The 24,806-nt window shown below is 35.1% G+C and overlaps 1 protein-coding gene across 2 annotated transcripts in view; it reads left to right on the plus strand.

Moving 5' to 3' along the window:
- Positions 1-24,806, plus strand: part of LOC149808055 (uncharacterized) — a 147,232-nt gene that overhangs the window by 7,112 nt on the left and 115,314 nt on the right. For both annotated transcript variants that reach the window (XM_089973103.1, XM_089973109.1), the window contains exons 2-3: positions 2,876-3,027; positions 17,020-17,138. The gene's annotated coding sequence lies outside the window, so the exon portion shown is untranslated. The remainder of the gene's footprint in view (positions 1-2,875; positions 3,028-17,019; positions 17,139-24,806) is intronic.

Here is a 24,806-nt window from a genome sequence, read left to right on the forward strand (position 1 = left end):
CTTTAAACTAGATTATTTACTTTGAAACACTTGTTGGTTTAAAGAATCTTTGGTTAGTGACATTTTACTTTGAAGAGACCCCTATAATGCACTATTATGTTATTTGGTCATTGTAAATCATACAAAAGTCTCCTGTGTGCATTTCCAGGCAAAATGTCAGGGAGTATTATACATTTTTTCATCACAAACATGTATCTAGCTGATGGCAAAAATTGTTACAGTAATCCTGGATGCTTTATTGAAATTGTCAGAAATATTGGACAATGAATGTCTTACAAACTGAATCCTGTCATAAAAAGAGGTAAAAGATGAACAACAAACGAAACAGTTACAAGTTGAGCAAAGTACGGCATACGCATTATAAATAGCTGTCAGCTGTTCAGTAAGCCTAGCTGTATAGATAGAGAGAAGGTACAAATTCCTAATTGTTAAAATTAAATAGGAGGGATGAGTTCCTAATTGTTCCAATTAAAATTTTGGTAAACATTGCAGCCAGTGTATAGAATGTGGGTTTATATTTCAAGCAGTATATAATCAGCAAAAGATAACTCCAGATCATAAAAGAAAACAACTTTTAATTGGTTCTCTATAGCCATGATTGTGCTTGCATGCTTTTAAACCCAGTACAAATAAACATACAAGCTAGATTAGTGATGTGCCCATCAAAATCTTATTTTCATGTCATACAAAGTAAAAGTTGCATGTAAGGTAGAACAGGATAGTGTTGCACACAGGAGTTTAGGATCCCACACTTAAAAGCCTGAAAATCTTGGATTACCACATGTTTAAAGGAGACACCCAAGTGGTACAGGTATCACTCCCATGTTAGTTGACAAATGTCAGCCTGTGAATGCAAATTTACACACATATTGAAGTTGGAGAGGGTGAAGAAAAGCTTGGAGCACATAGTTGGTGGTGTCATTTATCTTCTTCCTTTGACCTTTGACTTATAGGATCACTTTCTTGTCATAAAAATGACAAGTCATTTATACAGCCAGCACATTACATTTAGATCTCTCTTTGCCTTGGGACTAGGCTAAATTCGTCAGAAAACCATCAGGTTTATTATATGCAACACCTATTCTACATCTTCCAGTTTAACAGTGAACAATATTATTGTTTTCATTGTTTACCTACCCATCAGTAGTACGTCAATGGGTGTTTCGCCTCATTCTCTACCCGATGGGTCTTCTGTCCTCGCCTCTAGCCCCTCATGACAAGCTATCACCCCATGTGGCCCATGATGCTTTAGTGACTTTTTTAGGGATGTAAACACCCATGTGACGCAAGTGTGTCAGTCATAGGGCTAGAGTCTCATTCGGGAGTCCTTGCCCCCATTGGGTATTAAATAAGGTCAGACAGCCCCTTTGTGGATGGGGTATCAAAAAGGGTCAAAAAGCCCCTTTCACACTACTCTGTGCTAGTCTGTAGCAATTGTGGAAAGGAAACAAATCTTTGCAGAGAGCGATTGATGAGCCATGGTAATGGTCGATATACAATATAATAATAATGAGGACTTTGTATAGCGCCTAATCTTTAGAAGCTCTAAGCACTTTACAACATTAGACAACATATATAACAAACATATAATGATACGATTACAAAAAAAACACCATGAAATTAAAAAACATTAAAAAAAACATGCTGAGAATATTTAAGGTAGGAAACATTATTAGGTCTCTAAGTTTGTTCTTGCAGTCGAAATAAGTGGGCTTTGAGAGCCCTATAAAGTAATATTGTCTTTTTTAATTTACAACCTTGGTTGCATTTTTGTGCATGCAAGTTTCTGGATGTTTAAAAATATTAGCTTTTTATATGCCCTCGGTAAGGTTAGGCATATCATGCTATGGTTAGGCTTATCTTGCTACGGTTAGGCCTATCATGCTATGGTTAGGCTTATCTTGCTACGGTTAGGCTTATCATGCTACAGTTAGGCCTATCATGCTATGGTTAGGCTTATCATGCTATGGTCTTTAGATTTCATGTCTTGTGTTCAGAAGTCATGCCATGAAACGTCTGATAAGAAAATAATGGTTTCTGAAAAATCACTTTACTTCACGTCAGCATACATTGACTGAAACAAAAGCATTGCTGCATTTATTTTGCAATGAAACAATATACATCAGAACAAAATGTTGACTTGAGCATATACAATTATGGAAAGGAATTCTTACTCAAGCATAGGGAATTCAATCCTGGAATAGAATGCCTCTTGAAGGGGAAGTTGATAATGATGTATGTTTGAATTTTCTTCAATAAACAAGAAATGGGTATGGATATTTCTCCCCACTGCTTTTTCTAAGTGATCTTTTGACATGGTGTGGTCCCACATTTCCTTTTTCATTACATTATTAATGCTGGAAGGAAAGAAAGATCATCCCCACACCTTTCCTATTTCTTTCTCATAGCACTCTGTTCACAATACCACTCCTTCACAGGGTGGATTGAAATTTCAGACCATTTTGCACACCTAAAGAAGAAAATATATGAAATCTATTTTAAGAAAAGTTCAGCAACATCACTCACACAAGCTTCAATGGAGTCCAACAAATCTTGGGCCTGGAGCACAGGGGCTAACAGAATGTTCGTTCTGAAGTACTGTTTGCTAACTTGAGGTAGCTAACTATGCAAGTGTGTGATATGACGACATGCTGAATGTTACATTTTTTTTCAAAACAAAATTAGAAAACTAATTAAGAAAGGTGATCTAAATAGAAGTGAATCATAGCATGGAAAATATAAGGAAAGTCACATGGCTTACTAATTTGTACCAATGTGGTGTAAATACTGGAGGAAGATTTGTGGCTTGGGTATGCAGCTTGTTATCTTTACCTTTGAGAAGCCCCCTTTGGTAGTTGTGTACTATTCATTTCAGTGTGACTGGTTTTCTCAATGGGAGTGGAGATTTGGTAGCAAACCAGTCAAGTGAGGATAGTTTTTAGCACTGGGTTGGACCCACCTGGCCACAGTTGTGGTGAAGACACTTAGACAAACAGGGATGTGTACTAGGAGATAATAACAACAAAGGTATGTAGTTATAAAGGACTTTTAGAGATTTACTTTTACTTTTATTTGTTTCCATGTGTCATGTGGTCATTCAGGATCACAGTCACCGGGGAATAAGTAAATACATATATTCATTGACTTTATGTGTCTTTCTTATTATCTGTTATATTCCATCTCTTTGAAGTTTTAATGTGTAATGTTTAGTTATGTATTCTATGCTGAATAAATTGTATATTGTGCTCCTAAAACAGTTTTCCGGTATTATTTCTGCAGATGGCAAATTACACTTGAACATACATCAGTAAAATTAGAGCTATGTTAGTTCTCCATGAAGAACATGTACATTGTTTCACTTTATCAAGCCATCCATGTCTAATGTGACCCATGTTATAACCAAGGGGGGCTTTACACTGAAGGATGTTATAACAAGGCTGTCTTAATAATAGTTTATTAAAACAAAGCTAGAATAGGGTATTAGATGATGTGAAATCATAATATAATTTATACTTGTTAGCCAAGAACTGAAATTTAGTGAATTTAATTCAATCAGTGATGATAAAAGAAAATTCAAAATGGTTAAATGGGATCCATGGCAATGTCCATGGTATAACAGTGCTGGCCAGTGATATACTGATGGACTTCATTGTTAGATATTCCATTGTAAATACATATATGGTACACTTATATAATACATTCTTGACACACAATAGTAAAGACATTGTTATTGGAAAAAAAACAACAGATTCCTTAGTGTTAATAATGCAGTGCAGTGCTTTCTATAAATAAAGAAAATTGTTTTAAATTTAATTGTCAGATGCACTAATGGTTGTTAGTTAATCAGTCTGCTACAGTTCTCATAATGGCTATGATAGTGTTATTATTACTGACCCCAATTTATATACAGAAAACTACTGTATATAATATCCTGTCATAAAGATAGTTCCCGAATGACGTCGTCAGCCGCCATATTTGTGGTCATTTGGCAGATTGACCGTTGACTTTATATGGTGCTTGGAAGTTGAAATAAATTCATTGAATCGCTAGATACTTCTATGAAATTTACATACATAAACAGAATGCAAATCAGGCTTTCTGTTAGTATCTATATTTGTGATTTATAAGTTGACCTTGCTTCAGTGTGCCTTGTTAAAAATGGTAAATTTTGGTAATCGCATATGGGAGAAACTGCTAGGTTGCCCGTCGTCTAGGTAAAATGGGCAGAATATCGCCTTCTAGTGTAAATGTCAATGCATTTATTGTAAATGTCAATCATATTAACATCAGATCTCCACTGCCCTGAGTGAAGATCTGATAGCGATGGCATAAGGGTCATGCATGTTCTGGTGACCCATGTTATTGGCATAATCGCTAATTTTATCCGTTAGTCTGATGAAGTCTTATATCTTCATAATTGGGATACTGAACAGTGGTTGAAGAACAGCATCAGTGTGTACTGAACAATTTCACTCACTTTCAAAATTTTTGAATGCTTCATTTCCACTGGCTAATTTAAAGGTCATCACAATTTGACCCCTAAGCGGTCGCTTTAAGATTTTCATGTAGAAATCTGATTTTAGTCAGATTGTGTAAAAGGTTTATTTTTGACCAAGGTCTCCTTAATTATCAAGGACTGCCCTTGAATTGGTTATGTCTGTTATGAATGCTGAGTACATGTCTGTATTATATATTATTATACTTTTTGTTAAAATTCATTCAGATCTCTTCGAATTACCCAAATACAGCTTTCGCAAATTTTCATTGATAACAGTATGTTGATACTGACACAAAACATTGCTAACAAGGCAGGGATCAGCCAATTAGTGAAGTTGTAATCTGCTTCACAGAAATTAGCTGCACGTGTTTTCATGTATGTGCATCACTACCACATCTATGCTAGGAACTAATTATGGTTTAAAATGGTCATCTTTTAGTCAAATGATGTCATTATTGACTTCAGTAGATAGTTGATGGTTGATGTCAGTTTTTGTACATTTGTTTCTTTTCCACCATTGTGTTTGACTATTTGCATGTTCAGAAATCTCCAGATAAACAGAAGTAACTGAGAAAAGTTTTAGAACTGGATGAGAATGAAGTGGCTAGAAACTCCATTATTTGTTAGTGTTACTGAGTGTAGATTTCTGCCAGGTTTAAACTTACTAAGAATAAAGACACTGCAGCATTAATGCAGTTTAGTTTAGTCTTTCTTTACTGCATGTTATTTACTTTTCTTGATTATACAAGGGATCAAAAACGCATTCATATACTGGAAATGTCTTGCGAAATTTGGTTGAAAGAAGCATTTATTATGAACTTCATGCATCATCACTCCTTTGGGGTCTATGTACATTGATCTTCATCGTTAAACATGGCATGAACAACATCACTACATTGGGTCTGTGTACCATGGTCTCACTATCATTAGACACTGTATGAACATCACTACATTGGGTTGATGTACCATGGTCTTAATATAATTTAACCTTTTATGAGCATGACTGTATTTGGTTGATTTTCATATCATTAAACACTGTGTGAACATCACTCCATTGGGTCTTTATACCATGGTCTCAGTATCATTAAACACTCTGTGAACATCACTACATTGGGTCTATGTACCATAATCTTCATATAATTAAACACTGTATGAACATCACTACATTGGGTCTTTATACCATGGTCTCACACTCATTAAGCACTGTATGAACATCACTACAGTGGGTTTTTATACCATGGTCTTGCTATCATTAAGCACTATATGAACATCACTACATTGGGTATTTATACCATGGTTTCAATATCATTAAACACTATGAACATCACTCCATTGGGTATTTATACCATGGTCTCACGGTCATTAAGCACTGTATGAACATCACTCCATTGGGTCTCTATACCATGGTCTCACTATCATTAAACACTATGAACATCACTACATTTGGTCTTTATACCATGGTTTCAATATCATTAAACACTGTATGAACATCACTACATTGCGTCTGTGTACTATGATCTTCGTAATATTTATTATCAACTTGAAAAACTAAGTTTGAAATAGTTTATGCTGGATGACGAACAAGAGAAAATGACCAAAATATAATTAGTTGCTCTCACTACTGATAAAATATTCAGGGTGGATTGCAGTGTCTCAGACTGGTCATTGGTCCTAGATTATACTTTGATGTGGCAAGAACCTTGGGGATCAAAGGCCTCTCTTTGTTTGAACCATTCAGCTATCAAAGTAAATGTGAATTACATTATTGGTAGTTACAATGCTGGTAGAATGTTTTCCAAGGTCAGTGGTTTGATTAGTGTCCATCTAAGGGGCATAGTTAGCCATTGAAATGGAGTATTTGGATAGTGCTATTATCTTTCTGTATGGTCACACATACCAGTATTTTACTGTATGTAGAGTCAGTGGAAATTAAATGTTAGCAATTTGGATTTGAATAACTGGAGGCAATTAATGTGTACATGTACATCAAGTTTTCTTTCCTACATAACACTGTTTTTTAAAGCTCTTCCCAGTTTTGCTAGATGAAAATTTTAACATATCTCAGAATATGAAACCTGTCCTTTATATACATGTATATTCCACAGAGATACAGTACCATTTCAGTTATACTTATATTCAGTTTTCATACTTGGTATCTAGGAAGCTATTCATTGACAGATCATAAAACACAAAAAGCAAAGTGACTTTCAATAGATTTAAAAAAAAAATAAAGGTACAGTACAGTCAAATGTAGCCTTCAAAGACTTTATTCCAACTTTCTTTATTGAAGCTACTGTACATAAAATTACTGCCATTAATTGAATTAATAACAGGGTTTAACTTATCAAAAAGTGAGTCAGTTATTGAACTATTATTGAACTATGAAGGGATTCTTTTCTTTTTGTAACAATCACTCATCTTCTCCCCTCATCATCGCTGAATCATTCCTGTTGAGTCACAGGGTTAGATGCTTCTTTAGGTATGCATGCCCATCAGGATGCACCCTTTCACCAAGATACATAATTCCAAGTATATCAGCATATAGACACCCCATGACATCACATATCATACTTTTTTCATATTACACAAATATGATGATGCTCCATGATATCACATATCATACTTTTTTCCATATTACACAAATATGATGACACTCCATGACATCACATATCATACTTGTTACATATTACACAAATATGATGACACCCCATGACATCACATATCATACTTTTTCCATGTTACACAGATATGATAACATGTCGTGACATTACATATCATACTTTTTCCATGTTACACAGATATGATGACACCCCATGAAATTACATATCATACTTTTTCCATATTGCACAAATATGATAACATGTCGTGACATTACATATCATACTTTTTCCATGTTACACAGATATGATGACACCCCATGACATCACATATCATACTTTTTCCATATTACACAAATATGATAACATGTCGTGACATCACAGATTATGTGATGTTTTACTTGGAATCATGGAATGTGGTGAGGGGTTGTATCTTAACTTGTACCCTGATTAGAAAAGATTACAGTGACCCATATTTCATTAATTGCTGACTTGGCTTAAATTTTGTTGATTGCAGTTTTTTCATCTAGCTCAATTCATGCTAGAATCAACACACTAGAATAAGGTATGCATCTTTATTAATTCTACACCTGTAAGGTCACTGTGACCTACATTTAAAACTTACTGGCATAAATTACATTTTTGTTATGACCTGTCCATTGGTTTTTACACCTTATGTAGATACATCTACTGCTATATCAAGAACCATGACTGGTTTAGAGATGCATTTTGAAGAATACTATACCCTCATAAGAAAATGGGTCATGGTAACCAATGTTTCATGCATCACTGACTTTGGTTATGTTTCTTGACCTTTTAAAGAATTTTTTTAAAAACTATTGTTAATCATTAAACTAAACGATTCTTTCATTCCCTGTTAGTGTTATGCTTGTATAAAAAAGGAAGGGCACTGTGACATATATACTTCCAATTTACTGGCTTATGTTGAGTTTTTTAATTTATTTTATGGCCACATACTGTTCTTGTAATCTAGAATCATGGATTAGAGATGCATATTGACGAGTAATACTCCCTCATTGCTGAAGTAGGTTATTTTATCCCATATTTTTAGCTTCAAAGTAATTTAGTTATATTTTGGATTTCAGATTCATTTCTCATGTATCGTTCATGAACTGGCCTTTATTGCTCTGTTATCTCTGCATAACTTATGCACCACTGAAATTGGGTCATTTGGGTTAGTTTTAATTCTTTTGCTAATGATTTTAAAAGTTATAAAATATCACTGTTGCCTTTCTAACTATGACATAAATTTTACAATCTGTATTCCAGGTCCTGTACTTGCTTTTATTTGATATTGCAACATAACAATATTTTTTCAGAATTCTAGTCATATAATGATATTTACGCAGATGATATTTACACAGATTTCTAGTCATATAATGATATTTACACAGATGATATTTACACAGATTTCTTGTCATATACATGTAATGATATTTACACAGATGATATTTATACAGATTTATAGTCATATATAATATTTACACAGATTTATAGTCATAATGATATTTACACAGATGATATTTACACAGATTTCTAGTCATATAATGATATTTACACAGATATTTACACAGATTTCTAGTCATATAATGATATTTACACAGATGCTATTTACACAGATTTATAGTCATATAATGATATTTACACAGATGATATTTACAGATTTATAGTCATATACTGATATTTACACAGATGATATTTACACAGATTTCTTCTCATATAATGATATTTACACATATTGTATTGTTGGTTTTTAAATGCACTTTAAAGACATCATTGGCTGTTATGAAGGATTTTGCAAGGATAGACCAAGACAGCCATCCCTGGACTTCCTGGATGGGAATTAAATCCCTTGGATTAATTACGAGTCGGATACTATATCAACTGTGCTATTGAAAAAGTGAAATAATATACGCAAGTTTCTGTTTGAATTTCATATTCATTTTCAACTTCATATAAAGACCTTCTGTCCATAAAATACATTTTTTTGTTTACTTAGTGATCTTTATTGAAAGATATCACTTCAGTCAATTTCATTTTTTTTGATATTGTTAGTTTGGCTGTACATTTCAGTCATTACATTTTTTGTTATGTTGTTTGGCTGTACATTTCAGTCATTACATTTTTTGTTATGTTGTTGGGCTGTACATTTCAGTCATTACATTTTTTGTTATGTTGTTGGGCTGTACATTCAAATAGGTTTTTTTTTTTTTCGTGTAACAACATAAACTAACAAAATGGGCTGTAAATTTCAGTCTTTTTAAATTGACCATGATGTTTTAAGACACAAACTCAGACTATTTATCCCACTGTACTGAAATTGATAGATAGCCTGTTTTTTTTTGCAAAACACAAAATGTTGATGTACGCATCTTAGCTGTGTAAGAGTAGCGTTAGAACTAAAATCATGTTGTTTTTTTTTTTTACAGTAAGATAAACAGTGGACCATGCTCTGTCCAATTTTACTTTGGATTTAATTACTGCTGTAGAGGCAGAAAATTTTCTAGATCTTTCTTAATGGAGAGCAAAACCATTTATTAAGGCATTGCCTGATCTCTTCTGTCAGATGATGTCTTGACATGGCCACTAATCACAATCTTTATCCTCCCTTCCCTTGCCCAGGGGCCTGCAGGCCTCTTACTGAGCTCATATGTTTGGGACACATCTGATGAATTGCTATGCTTTATTCTGTAACGTATCACTAGCTTGAATAATCTCCATACGAAATACAATATAAACATCCTAGCCCTCGCCATCTATCTGCTGTCTCTTCCAACAACTCCCCTCTCCACTTAAATGAGTTTAAAATTGTGTGTGTCAGTAGTACTTTTACTGTGAGATTTCAGACATTTTCTGTCCCACTCATAGATCCTGCTGTTAATGTTTGCTGTTGCTGTTTACTGTTTTACTGATTGTTGGAGAGATGGAAGCTTGCACAAATTATCTGCCTTTTTATTTGCCACACATTAGGAGTGTTGATTTGGCATATATATGGTGTTACATACACTCATCCTTATGTCCCTCACCACACCTTGGTTATGTTTTGAGTTATGGTCAGTTTCTCTGTCATGATTGGATCTGCAACTTTACATGTGGACATGTTTTAATCAATGAGGCACTAACCTACTTAAATGAGGTCACTATGGACTAAGTTTAGTGCCCAAGTGAATTCAGTTAAGATTGCCATTGTGTCAGTTTCTTGGAAATTGTTTGCTGCAGCCATGCAACTTTGTATGGGTGGAAGGATCTTGGTGAGAAAAAGCAATGGAAGAGTGGTCTAAGGTACTAACATCTCACCTCTATGTGTGGGTTTGAGTCTCAGGCTCAGCCAGCATGGGTATATAAGAAAAGCTTATTAGTAGCTTCCTGTGGGTCATTGTTTCTTCCTGGGATTTTTCTGGGTTCTTCCTTGGTATACTGGCAGCCATGTATGACATATCATGAGCTGAAATATGGTGTTAAACCTCTTTAAAAAAACCCTGGGTCACAAGAAAGAAATTATTAAGATCCTTACCAGTTAAATATTAGATATGAAAGATAAAATGATATTTGCAGCAGATGTTAGTCCTTGGATCCATTTCCACCCCCCCAGTGACTTAGTCCCATGGTCATAACTTTGAAAACTGTTAACATCCCCCTCCCTATAACCCCTGTGTGCACTAAGTAAATATAAAAAGACAAATTCAGAAATTGGACCCAGGATCCCCTTATGACTTGACCAGAGAGTTGCATATTACAGGTGGGTGGGGGTGGTTTAAAAAAGGTAGGAAGTGCAGAAATATGTCTTTGACAAACACTATGTGAAAATTATTCCATATCACAGTACACTTTAGATTGTATTACAGCAAGCAGTAACAGTTTGTATGGCAGGTGGACAGTAACTTAACTGCCATCTTGTATGAATAACGTTTTGATGCCATGCTTAGATCATGTAAATATAGGATTTCAAAAACATTCTCTGATAGAACCTTCAGTGCATATTTTGCTAGCACATCTCAGATATTGATTGGTGATCATTTTACATCAGGGGGCCATGTATGGGGAAAAAATTGCCATGAACATCAAGAAGCTGAAAATATTAATACCGTTGAAATGAACAAGTGCTGTAGATGAAATTTACATCTTCCTTGAGAAATTGACGTTCATTTATGGTAGTATTCTGTTTCTTTTCAGTTGTTGAGTACTTTTTAAACATGAAGTTAATGCTCTGACAACCAGGTGGCTTTTTCTTTACACTCTTGTCTGATTGCATTTTGGTTGTGTTCCTTAACACGCATGGGTTAATCCCATAGCTGCATTTTTCTGTGAAGTGATACCCTTATGTTTTATATTGTAAGTCAGCCTGGATGAGAAAGTTGGTTTAATCATGATGTTACCCATGGATAGTATTTGTATACAGTTGATTAACTGTTCTGAAATGCAAAACTGTTTCACCCTTGTGTGCCCCTTCATTTCTGAATAGTTTATGAATATTTAATCAACCATATTGCTTACTGGTACATTACCACAGTAAAGTTATAGCTGTGGGCATAAGGAGTGGATAACCTTGTAAATTTAAAAAATGAAAGAAAAAGTTGTACAGACTTAACACATGACACCCAGTGGGAAATGTGATACATGAGCAAGTCAGGCATCAAGGAAACTATTAAAGAAAGATGGGGTTAGTTTGAAAGGTATCCATTTAATAATAAGATGGGTGAAACAAAGTACAGTACTGCTATTACAATATATTTAAATTTTGAGAAAATGTACTAATAAATCAAAAAGATTTTTGAATCAATATGAAAGATCTGTGGGAACCACTATTACAGTGGCAGTGTCCATCTGTCCATTGGCCTGGTTAAATCTTGCTGTTTGGCTAGTTCTCAGGCACCCTGCTATTTAATCACATTGGTTCTTAACAGCAACTGTAAACCCTTAATTTATGGATGAATAACCTTTATCTCATTTTTTTTCTCCATTAGTTTAGTTTCACAGAAATATGATTAATTTTTCATATATCATATCTGTATTTTTCTGGTGGAAAAACCATTTGTGACTATTTTTGATGAAGGTATGGATCACCACATGTTATCTAATTTTAAAGAGAATTTCATGTGTTTGATTTCACATTAAGATGCATTAATTAGTTTAAAAAAGAAAGAAAGACATTTTTTTCCTGGCAGATATGACATGAGATTCAGGCTGAAGAAAAACTTAAACAAATTTAAAATCGAACATTAGTAGAAACAAGGATGAAATAATTGCTTACATTGTAAGCTGGGCTGAAACAAATTGGCCAATTACACAAAGTTAGCTTTATACTGTTATTTTATAGAAATTATGCAACTATGGTCATTTGGGACAAATTTCCAGAGATAACTCTTACCACGGAAGTATTTCAACAAGAACATTTTCATGTCGTGTATATTATATTATGCTAATTATATTATCTGGGGGGGAGGGGCTGAGTGGTTCAAAGCATTCACCATTACAGATCACTGCCATCTCATCTCTGTCTGCATGGGTTCGAGTCTCGGGCTCAGCCATTGTGGTATGTGAGAAAGCTTGCCAGTAGCTTCTTGTGGGTTGGTGGTTCTTTCTTGGGTTTTCCCGTGTTCTTCCTCCACCATTTATACTGGTTGCCATGTGTAGTCTATCTTGTGCTGAAAATGGCGTTAAACCCTATAACAGCAACAACATACCTTGTATATTATATTATATTATAATATATTATATTATATTATATTATATTATATTATATTATATTATATTATATTATATTATATTATATTATATTATATTATATTAGAGATTTAAATAAGAAATACAATAGCAGGAGAAGTTGAAAATGAGGGTTGGGAGGGGTTGAGGACAAAAACGTCTTCAGTAGGTCCAGGGATAATGTCATCATGAATAGTTGTTGTTGTTGTTGTTATGGGGTTTAATGCCATTTTTCAGCACACGATAGGCTATACATTGATATATGGTTTATTTACAGTTTGACTTAGAAGTGAGTGTGTAGGGTAGTCCTTGTGGCTGCCATGAAATTTGTTAGTTCTAGGTTCATGTTTTAGAAGAAAAGGATGTTATTAAGCCTTACAAGTAGACATGGTTCATTGATATATGGTGGTACATGGTCATCTTCACTAGCTAAGGCTAAGGATCATTATTAGATCACTTGGCATGTGTAGCTAGCTGAAAACGTTGTTTTTTTGACCAAGTGCCCTCATGTGGATGAAAGAGTTACTGTCAGTGTTGATCAGTATCAGCTGAGCAGTGAGAGAGAGAGCTGGTCACACATGTTGGGTGTTAAATCTGATGACATGAGTACGTACATGTTGGGTGTTAAATCTGATGACATGACCTACATACATGTTGGGTGTTAAATTTGATGACATGATGTACACACACGCTTTGAATTTGAGGACAAGTTTGAGTGTGAGTAGCTTGAAAGTAGATACTGACATGTGATGTTTCCTTGTCTGTACTGGCCATGATCATTCCCAATCCATGATGATCATTCCCAATCCATGATGATCATTCCCAATCATCTTCAAAGATGAATAGAGCGAGCAGTCTGATTAGATTACTTTTTTTAGCAGCATCCAATCAGATAGCAGAGCAGTAGATACTGTTTTGACTAGTTACATCAGACAAAGGTAGATGTGTAGTAAAATGGATCAATAGGCCATGTCCAGTGGCTAGTGCATGTCAAGATGTCATAGAATCCTTGTTTAGTGGCTAGTGTAGATGCTATACAACCCATGTCCAGTGGCTAGTGCATGTCAAGATGTCATAGAATCCTTGGCTAGTGGCTTGTATAGATGCTATACAACCCTTGGCTAGTGGCTAGTATAGATGCCATACATTCCTTGGCTAATGACTAGTGTAGATGCTATACAGCCCTTGACTAGTGGCTAGTGTAGATGTTATACAACCCATGGCTAGTGGCTAGTGCAGATACTATTCAACCCTTGGATAGTCAAGATGGTATACAACCCGCGGCTAATGGCTAATGTAGTGCTATTCAACCCTTGCCTAGTCAAGATGATATACAATCCTTGGCTAGTAGCTGGTGTAGATGATATACATCCCATGGCTAATGGCTAGTGCAGTGCTATTCAATCCATGGCTAGTTGAGATGCTATACAATCTTTGGCTAGTGGCTAGTGTAGATAATATACAACCCTTGGTTAGTAGCTAGTTTAGATGCCATACATTCCTTGGCTAGTGGCTAGTGTAAATGCTATACAACTCTTGGTTAGTAGCTAGCATAGATGCCTTACAGTCTGTGGCTAGAGTAGATTCTGTTCAACATTTGGCTAGTCAAGATGCTATACAATCCTTGGCTAGTGGCTAGTGTAGATGCCATACAATCCTTGGATAATAGCTAGTGTAAATGCTATACAACCCTTGGCTAGTGGCTAGTGCAGATGCCATACATTCCTTGGCTAGTGTCTAGTGTAAATGCTATACAATCCTTGGCTAGTGACTAGTGTAGATGCTACACAACCCTTGGCTAGTGGCTAGTGTAAATGCCATACATTCCTTGGCTAGTGACTAGTGTAGATGCTATACAACCCTTGGCTAGTGGCTAGTGTAGATGCCATACAGTCCTTGGCTAATGGCTAGTGTAGATGACATACAGTTGTTGGCTAGTGGCTAGTGTAAATGCTCTACAATCCTTGGCTAGTGGCTAGTGTAGATGCTATGCAATCCTTAGTGGCTAGTGTAGATGCTATACAACATTTGGCTAGTGGCTAGTGTAGATGCTATGCAATCCTTAGTGGCTAGTGTAGATGCTATACAACATTTGGCTAGTGGCTAGTGTAGATGCTGTACAACGTTTGGCTTGTCAAAATGCAAAACAAAACATTTGGCTAGGGTCTAATATAGGTGATCTACAACTCATGGCTAGGGGCTAGTGCAGATGTTATTCAGCATTTGGCTAGTTGCCCTTGGCTATTGGCTAGTGTAGATGATATACAACCCTAAATTGGTGGCTACTATAGTATTACTCATCCCCTGTCTAGTCAGGATGCTATTCAAATTTTGGCTAGTCAAGATAAGACAAGCATCTACATTATATCAGGCAGTTAACTAAATTACCTGATTATGTAGTATAGGTCATGTGAAGGTGAAAGTGTTCTCATTGTCACAGTCTGTTGGCTTGCACAACAAATAGTAGTATGTTAACTTATTCATTATTTACAACTGTCTGTAGTTAACTAAAGTGGTCACAGTAACTGTGAGCAATAGGTTATGTGAAACATATCAATTAATTACAAACTTAATTATCCATGAAGATACCATGGAACAAAGGTCTAGTGATTTACATATTTGCATGCATACATTTGATTTTCTTTACAAACCAAGGACTGCTAATTTAGTTGTGCTTAAGTTTTATAGGATAGTGAAATTGCAGAATTTGCTCGAATTTATATAAAATCTTAATGATGAATCAACAGTATGCTAAAAAATCATGCATTCCCTGCCTTTATTTCTTCATTAAGTCCCTCTCATAATTAGAAAATTTCCCCCCTAAATTTTTTTTACAGTTATAGAATAAACTCTGCTCTGTATGACCCTATATACAGATGATGCCTTTAAAAGTAAGTTTAAATCTTTTTTAAAAATCATCTTATTGTTAAAGGAAGTTTAATGTTAGTATCCTGTTTCAATTTTGGTGTGTGTACATTAAATCCAATTTTGAAATAACATATCTGTTCTTGCCTCTTTTAAAAAATCACCTAATTAAATAAGCAAAGTTGTTCTTTGTTACCTTGTATCATTTGATTTTATGAAGTACATGTGTATTTAAAAGTCATGCACACTGTATGGTCATTGAAAGAAATATTAATTTGTCTCATGCAAGCAAGTTCAGTGTCCATACAAATTCTAATGAATTTCATTTTCAGATTTAATAGTGTCATTACACTGTATACATCAAAGCTATTTCACCTCCTGCAGATGAAGTTGGAGGGTCTAGTCGCATCAGCTTATACATGTGTCATCTTTTTTCGTTCAGTCATTATCTCCTGGACCATTTCATATATCATCATGAAATTTCATATATTTGAGTGGTTTTCATGACTGCTGTATAGATTGTATCATGCGGAAAAAAGTAGTGACAATATTAAAAATGGCCTGTTCATCACACTCACGGCCATTCAGTATATTTCAAATTCTTTAAGATGTTAATTTTCATGAATATTTTTATTTATTTAAGATGTTAATTTTCATGAATATTTTTATTTATTTAAGATGTCAATTTTCAGGAATATTTGTATCCATTTGTATCATGATGGGAGTTTGTCTAAAAGTCTGCCTTGTTAAGATTAGTGCTTTTAGAGTTATGTGTTCATTTTTGGAAAACTATTTACGCATCATATCATGTGGGTTGTATTCCATAAGCAGTTACTTATGGATCTAGTTTCATCTAAAATAAGAAGAATATATGACTCTATGTGAAATTTTCCACGGAAATTTTCCGCAAAAACTCCACTAGTTAAACATTATTCTGAGGGACCTTCATCATTTCATGAATTTCGATATAAAACAATGTATCATTTTTTGCAGAACCATGAAAATTAAAAGTACATGTAAATAACAGGAGTGTGAGCCACTTAATTCATGGAAACTCGACCCAGATTTCACAGAAGAAACTTAAGTCTGAAGTGGAGAAATTTTAACTTTTCAATCTAGCAGTCTGATTGGATAATATTTAATTTCTCTCTTAAAATTGACCAATCGGCAATGTACTGTCTGAAGCTCGGACTTAAATTTTATTGACACTTGGGTGAAATTAGTTCCTGGTCATTTGATGCCAAATTAACAGGTGGACTCATTCAGGGGCACATAGGACACCTTTTGCTTGGACACTTTTATTCCAATGTTATATGTATTTTATGTTTATTACAGGTCTGTGTGAAGAGAACTCTTATCAACCATCCCATCTCAACTGTATTGTTATGGTTTTATGCATGGATTAATATCCACCCCCAGCTTGCCCACACATACAGATCAGACCTGAACTAAGGGTAAGTTTGGCTGGCTAGGTTGTTTTCTCTGCTTCATACTTTTCTTTAGTCATTACCTAAAACTCACTGAATCTCTTTCATTCAAGAATATGCATTTACCACTGGCTTGTTTTAGGTGAGTCGCTCAATTTTTTTTACATTTACCTTTGGGAGTATCTCTTAATTTGGATATCTTGAATTTTGATTGATTTATTTTCATGGTGGGTTAGGAATTTTTATCATATTAACAAAATTTTTATATGTTTGTAATTGTATCAAGTGTATATCAGAACTGTGTATCTGATTTGTGCAGTTATTAATGTTTAGTCTACACAGGTGTGCAGTCTGCACAGGTGTGACATCATGTGAGAATGTTTACACCTTGCCCAAGTACATTTATATAAAAATGATAGAGATCAGAACTAGAGTTGTCTAGTTATGTTGGCCATTATTTACATAATATACATTCCTAGTTTAGGATGATTTATGTGGGCAGTGGCATATGACTGCATATATTGTGTATAGACATATAAATATATTTATGTAATTGTGGGTTAAGTAGATATGGCCTTTTTGTCTTCCTACACATATTCCTTTCTGATAATACTGTAAATTACTTTTTAATATAGATCTGTATCACAACTCACCGGTACTAGTCAAAAGTGAGAAAACATGGCTAGAAAAGACTGACCTACGTCATCCCCATTAGTGTAAATCAGTTAATTTTCTTAGGACTAGTTAATTCAAGGTGTATGATTTGCTAAAGTGACAGTCAATACTAGGAGTGTTTAACATCCTAGTACTCAGTTATTAGTCTAGTCCAACTGCAAACTACATAGACCTTGATATGCAGTCACATAATTATCTAGCAGATCAGGGTCGGTGTTATTTATTCTGCTGATTGCTCTTAAGAAACTTCTTAGACCCAGATCTGCTTGTGTATTATGGCATATCTGGATCTGTGTAGTTTGCAGTTTTACCAGATTTACCAGTGAATATGTGTGATACTTACTGTTCTTTTAACATTGACAACATGTTCGCCAATTTAGTTTTCACAAAATCTTGAAAAACTACGTTTACCACTATCTTGGAATTCACATTGTATGTCCTGTGATCTGGTATTTTGTTTAGGTCGTTTTTCCCCATCTTCCCTGAATATATACGTGACTTCTTAAAACTTGCCCAGTTTAACTAATATAAAAGACTTAAATACTTAATAATATTTACTTCCTTAATTATTGTTTGCATGTTTTTTGTTTTTGTAATTTCATGGTGTTTGTTTTTGAAATTGTGTTGTTGTATATGTTTTTATGTGTTATTTTAAATTGTAAAGTGCTTAGAGCTTCTAAAGATTAGGCACCGTATTACGTCCAGGTTATTTTTATTATTATTATTATTATTACTTAACTTTTGTATTGTATGTGTAAGTCTGCAAAAGTTTAATGTTTGTTACTCTTCCATTCATTTTTGGGACTTTTCACCGATTTTTTGGGACTTTTCACCAATTTGCAAAATTGTCTGGACCAGTGACTAGTACTTTATCATCCCAGCATATTCAATGACTTGCATATCAGTCTGGGTCGAAGTTCTTGGTTTGGGATACTCGGTTTAAACAAACAGCAAAGACCTTGGTCTCTTGGCGGATTATGCTGTTTGCAGGTGGATTTAACTTAACAAGAAGTTATGCATGGTAAGCACAGTATTATTGAGATACAGACTGTACATGTGATGGATGTATGTGTCAGATAGGTGTAGGCTGTGTAGATAGTTCTGGACTTCTGATCACACTAGGTAGTTTTTTGTGTGTGTAATAACTCCTGAGTTCTGTGTCTCACATATTTGTAAATCAGCATGACCAAAATGGAAACATGGGACATCTGGGTAATGTCTCGGAGCCTTTCCTTACTCCCAGAAATGGAGGTGTGCAGTAATACTGGTATACCACTTCACCGCTGTATTGTTTTTTCAAGTTGTATGTTTCATGGTACTTTATCACTGTACCAGTACATTGGTGGTTTCTGCAAGTAAGGAATGCATGGAAATTCCAGGGTAATCTTGTAACGACCTTTACAATATTGATAGCATGTTTCCATTATTCATGTCAAAATAGTTCAAAATATTATCCTGTTTGTTTACAAAATGGTTATATCTGTCACAATTTAATGGTGAATATTACAATTAAAATTACATTTAAGATCCATGAATAACATGTTTGACAGTATAACTTAAGTATATGTGGTGCCCAAAATGATATTTTTGGTTCATTTTCAGGCCAGATCCGGTTTTCCGAAAAATTTCAGATTAGAAATAACAACAAACACCCCCCCCCCCATATTATGTTTTAGATTTTACTAGTGAATGTGCTGTGTACTCCTTTGTAAGGCTGTGAATCATCCTATGAGTTTCAGAAACATACTTGTTTTCCGTCTAAACTTTACCTAATTTTTCAAGTCCATTAAAACTTCTTGAGTAGGCGTGTTGTATGTTTACTGGCCCTCTCAAATATCTTCTATGAGTGTTGGCATCCCATTCAAAGTTTCCCTGCCTGTTATCTCAACAGTATATTGTCTGCTTCATTGTCAACATTTCCTATTTTTATCATTAGTATCTATGATGTCAGCATGATGTCTTTCACAGTATCAGCTATACTGAAAGCTTAGTCATCCCACTTTAGTTGCAGCTTTTAGATCACAATGTATAACATTTAACATACATATAGCAAATTAATCTAATACAAGGTAATGGCCATTTGATTTTTGGGTTGGGGGAGGGGCTATTGTTTTCTTTTGAGCTAAAAAAAATTTTAAATCTCAAAATAAATTTAAAATAATTCCAAATAATATAATGAATATAATATAATGTTATTTTTACTATAAATCATAGCAAGAAATTTTCTCAGCTATTGACAGACAGAAATTAAACAAAGTGTCACACCTCTGCCCCAGAACTTTAATTTGTTGGTCCTTAATATAATTGCTGTATATGGTGATGTGTATCGGGGTACATTCAGAAATAGCATGTTATACCTGAAGTACAAAATATTTTATGGTACCCAGCTCTAACCAGGGTCATACCATGGAAACTCGTGAGATTGCCACTCATTAACCACAATAAACTTACTGGGCATGAAAAGGTACATGCATTCACATGTACATATTTTTACCCTGGGGTTTCGATTACTTAAATAAATTAGACATCAAAGGAGATGTGTATTCCTTGAGGCCTTGTACCTGCATCAGCATGCAACTCACTTCTTTGATGTGAAACTGAAACCCCATGGCTAATTATAAACAGGTGATAATAAGTAAATACTTTCCCTGTCTTGTTTTGTACAGTAAAGGGGTTACTGTAAGTATTATTGTTCTGTTGTAAAATGTACAACAGATCTTTCCAATGCAACAAGTGGTTAGGGGGCCTCGAGTGGCTGAGTGGTCTAAAGCGCTCTCCGTTACGGATCACTGCCATCTCACCTCTGTCTGCATGGGTTGGAGTCTCAGATTCGGCCAATATGGGTGTGTGACAAAGCTTGCTAGTAGCTTCTTGTGGGTCGGTGGATCTTTCCGGGGTTTTCCCAGGTTCTTCCTCCACCATTAATACTGGCCACCATGTATAGCCTATCATGTGCTGAAAAATGGTGTTAAACCCTACAACAACAACAACAGCAGCAACAAGTGGTTAATGTTGTTGTTTGTGATGCTTTTAAAGACACTCTTAACACATTATGGGCTGTATCATGTGAAGAAAATGAGAGCTACCATATATACTTGCTTATATGTAGAGTTGAACTGCAAACAACCAAGATCCTGATCTTCCGTGGCGTAATGCACCTGCAGGTCAGGGTCTGTGTTGTTTGTTCTACTGATTACTGTTAACAAACTGCACAGACCCAGATCTATATGTGCATTATGCGGTGGCAGATCTGGTCTGTGCAGATTGCAGTTGAACTCTTCTTATAAGTGAGTATATATGGTAAGTGCCTGTCCAAAACACAGTCAGCTGACAAGTGTTGGCCTGGGTGTGAGAGATTTTAATTGGATATTGATGAAATGTATTAAACAGGTTCTTTCTAGGTCATGACAAAGTTTTGAGACATAATAAATATACATATCTTACAACAAATACAGCCATAATTTTAATATGCTGTGTGTTGATTTACTACTAGACCTTTCTGTCCCATTTCTTTTCAAGCAAATGCTAATCCCGATAAAATGCCATACAAGATAAGGAGTCATGACCCAGTGCAGTATAGTGGTCAGGGCATTTGGCTTTCTCTACTTCTTGCAAAGGGTTGTATGAATTGTCCCACAACAAATTTGTACTTTTCCAGTTAAAATTTAAAAATAATTTATGACATAATTGTCCTTGTCTTGGGAAAATATGTTCATAAAATGGATGATCACAAATTCTATCAATAAATATTTGAGATAGTAGTTTGCTTTCTTTGCTCTCAAAGACAAGAATGTTGACATACATTGCTCTGGAAGCATTCTAAGTTGCCGCTACAGTATTTCTCCCTTGATAAGACCCGCTGGCCAACCCAAGAAATTGCTCAGAAAGTCTTGGGCAGGCTTGTTATCAATGACATCATTAGTGAGCATTTGGCAGAATTGTAGACAACTCTGAGCTGGGTTTATTACTGGGTAAATATGGTAAGTTTTGTTGGGGGAATTATATTAGTGATCTTTTGATAAGGTATTTTGGATGTATTTACATAATACCATCTTGGTGTTAAAAGAGAAGCTATTTGGTCAAATGACTTACCATATATACACACTTGCATGTCGGATCCACCAGCAAACTGCATCATCCCAGCTCTGCCAGTGCTGAATATGCTGGCAGGTCTGAGTCAATGCAGTTTGTTAGGGGTAATCAATAGAATATGCAACATAGACTCTCATCTGCTGGTGCATAATGCAATAGCATATCTGGGTCTTTGTTATTTTTGCAGTTGAATCTGACTTGCGATTTCATATGGTAGTTAATTATCAGAGGATTTTCACAACCTTAAGTAGGCCTGGAAGGATTTAGTTGTTATTAAAAATTATAAATCAGCATGCCAACCTAAATGACTAAACAAGTAGATTTGTTTTTTAACTGTCTCTGAAGCAAATAATAGCTCCATTGTTTTGGGAGAAAAAAGGTCCTATTACATTGTTGTCAGCAGTTGTCATTTTTTTTTTTTACAACTATGTTCTAAAGTAGTTAAACCAAGTTTGCAGGAAAGTTAACCTCTAATGTTCTGATTTCACATATATGTTGATTTGCTCATTAATACTTACAGGTATATCAATTCAACTGATTTCAGTTTTCAAAATGTTTGAATTCCTAATACATGTAATGATATATACTTGAACTCGTTAATGTGCAGCAAGAGCAAGTAGGTGGCTTTGCATAATCTTGTTTAATGAAAGATTAGGAAACTTATCTCTCACCTATGACAACACAGTTGGATTTAAATATTTATGACTTTAGTTTGACTTAGAACTTCCCTTCATTGCATCAATCCATGTCATATTGGCGTGTTTCAAGTTTCTTTTTTTTTCTCCCCATTTCATGTTGCATGATAAATCACATGCCCATCTTTTTTATGATCTTTAAGCAGCACAGTATGGCAAGTAGGGATAATAAAGAGAACAATGTTTGCCTGGATCTGTTCTAGAATGGGCGTTTTTCAGGGTCTATTCTGCGATTGGCGATAGTATAGTATTGTCAAGATATGCTCAAGGATGGGCAATAGTAAAAAGATGTCAGGGTCTGTCCTAGGATGGGCAATAATACAAAGACGTCAGGATCTATTTTAGGATGGACAATAGTACAAAGATATCAGGATCTATTCTAGGATGGACAATAGTACAAAGATGTCAGGATCTGTCCTAGGATGGGCAATAGTACAAAGACATCAGGATCTATTCTAGGATGGACAATAGTACAAAGACATCGGGATCTGTTCTAGGATGGGCAATAGTACAAAGACTTCAGGATCTATTCTAGGATGGGCAATATTACAAAGACACCAGGATCTTTTCTAGGATGGGTGATTATCAGGATCAGTTCTAGGGTTGGTAGTGGTCAGGGTGTATTCTAGGATGGAGAATTGTCAAGGTCTAGGATGGGTGATTGTCAGGGTCTGTTCTAAGATGGATAATTATCAGGGTCTAGGATGGGTGATTGTCAGGGTCTGTTCTAGGATGGGTGATTGTCAGGATCTGTTCTAGGATTGTGTGATTGTCAGGGTCTGTTCTAGGATGGAGAATTATCATGGTCTAGGATGGGTGATTGTTAGGGTCTGTTCTAGGATTGTGTGATTGTCAGGTTCTGTTCTAGGATTGTGCGATTGTCAGGGTCTGTTTCAGGATGGAGAATTATCAGGTTCTAGGATGGGTGATTGTTAGGGTTTATTCTATGATGGACGATTGTCAGAGTCTTTTCTAGGATTGTATGATTGTCAGGGTCTATTCTAGGATTGTTTGATTGTCTGGGTTTATTCTAGGATGTGTGATTGTTAGGCTTTATTTTAGGATGGGTGATTGTTAGGGTTTATTCTAGGATGGGTGATTATCAGGGTCTATTCTAGGATTGTGTGATTGTCAGGGTCTATTCTAGGATTGTGTGATTGCCAGGTCTATTCTAGGATTGTGTTATTGCCAGGGTCTATTCTAGAATTGGGCAGGATATATTTTAGGTTAGATATCGCAGCATTCATGCTATTCTCTACAAATTTTGCACTGAAATCAAACTGAATGCATGAAAATAGCACATCACATTTTCAAGCTCTACACTTATTTCTAAATTAAATCCCTCCTATATTTGCAACATTTTCCCCCTTTTTTAATGGAGAGGGGAATTTCCCATAAGTATTAGAACCACACCCTGCATAATAATGTTTACAAAGACCACTTGAATTACTTATTCCAACATAGTGCTAGTTTGTTCATTAATGCATTTTACGATAAATCTGAATCTTTTTAAAGTCAGAATTATCGTACTTTTTTTTATCTGCATGGTTCTTGGTAGATGAAGGAATGTGAGATTTTACTTTACAGAAAACTTTTTCATTATCAAATGATACCAGGCTCGTGGCTATAACTTTTAATGTTCACTCTGCCTGATAATTGGATATGCATTGAGTTGCACCAGGATATTGGAGATATCTGAGAATCAAGTTTTTATATTCATGGCTTGGTTTTTGTTAAATATTTAATAAAATTAAGTCGGATTTGATTGAAATACGTTACTCTGTTAAGTAAGCAACTCTGTCCTTTTCAGCAAGTTCTTGTGAGTTTATAACAACACATAAGCTCTTGTGAGTTCATAACAACCACATAATGTTCTTTTGAGTTTATAACAGCCACTCACAAAGTTCTTGTGAGTACAAATGTCTTGTGAGTCTATAACAATCAAACACAAAGTTCTTGCAAGTTTATAACAACCACTCACAAAGTTCTTGTGAGTTTAGAACAACCACTCACAAAGTTCTAGTGAGTTTATAACAGTCACTAAAAAAGTTTTCTTGCGAGTTTATAACAACCACTCACAAAGTTCTTGTGAGTTTAGAACAACCACTCACAAAGTTCTTGTGAGTTTAGAACAACCACTCACAAAGTTCTTGTGAGTTTATAACCACACAAAGTTCTTGTGAGTTTATAACAACCACACACAAAGTTCTTGTGAGTTATAGCAGTCACTGAG

Source organism: Sinohyriopsis cumingii, chromosome 1 (genome assembly GCF_028554795.1).
Source record: "Sinohyriopsis cumingii isolate HCF-2022 chromosome 1, ASM2855479v2, whole genome shotgun sequence".
Classification (NCBI taxonomy): Eukaryota; Metazoa; Mollusca; class Bivalvia; order Unionida; family Unionidae; genus Sinohyriopsis; species Sinohyriopsis cumingii.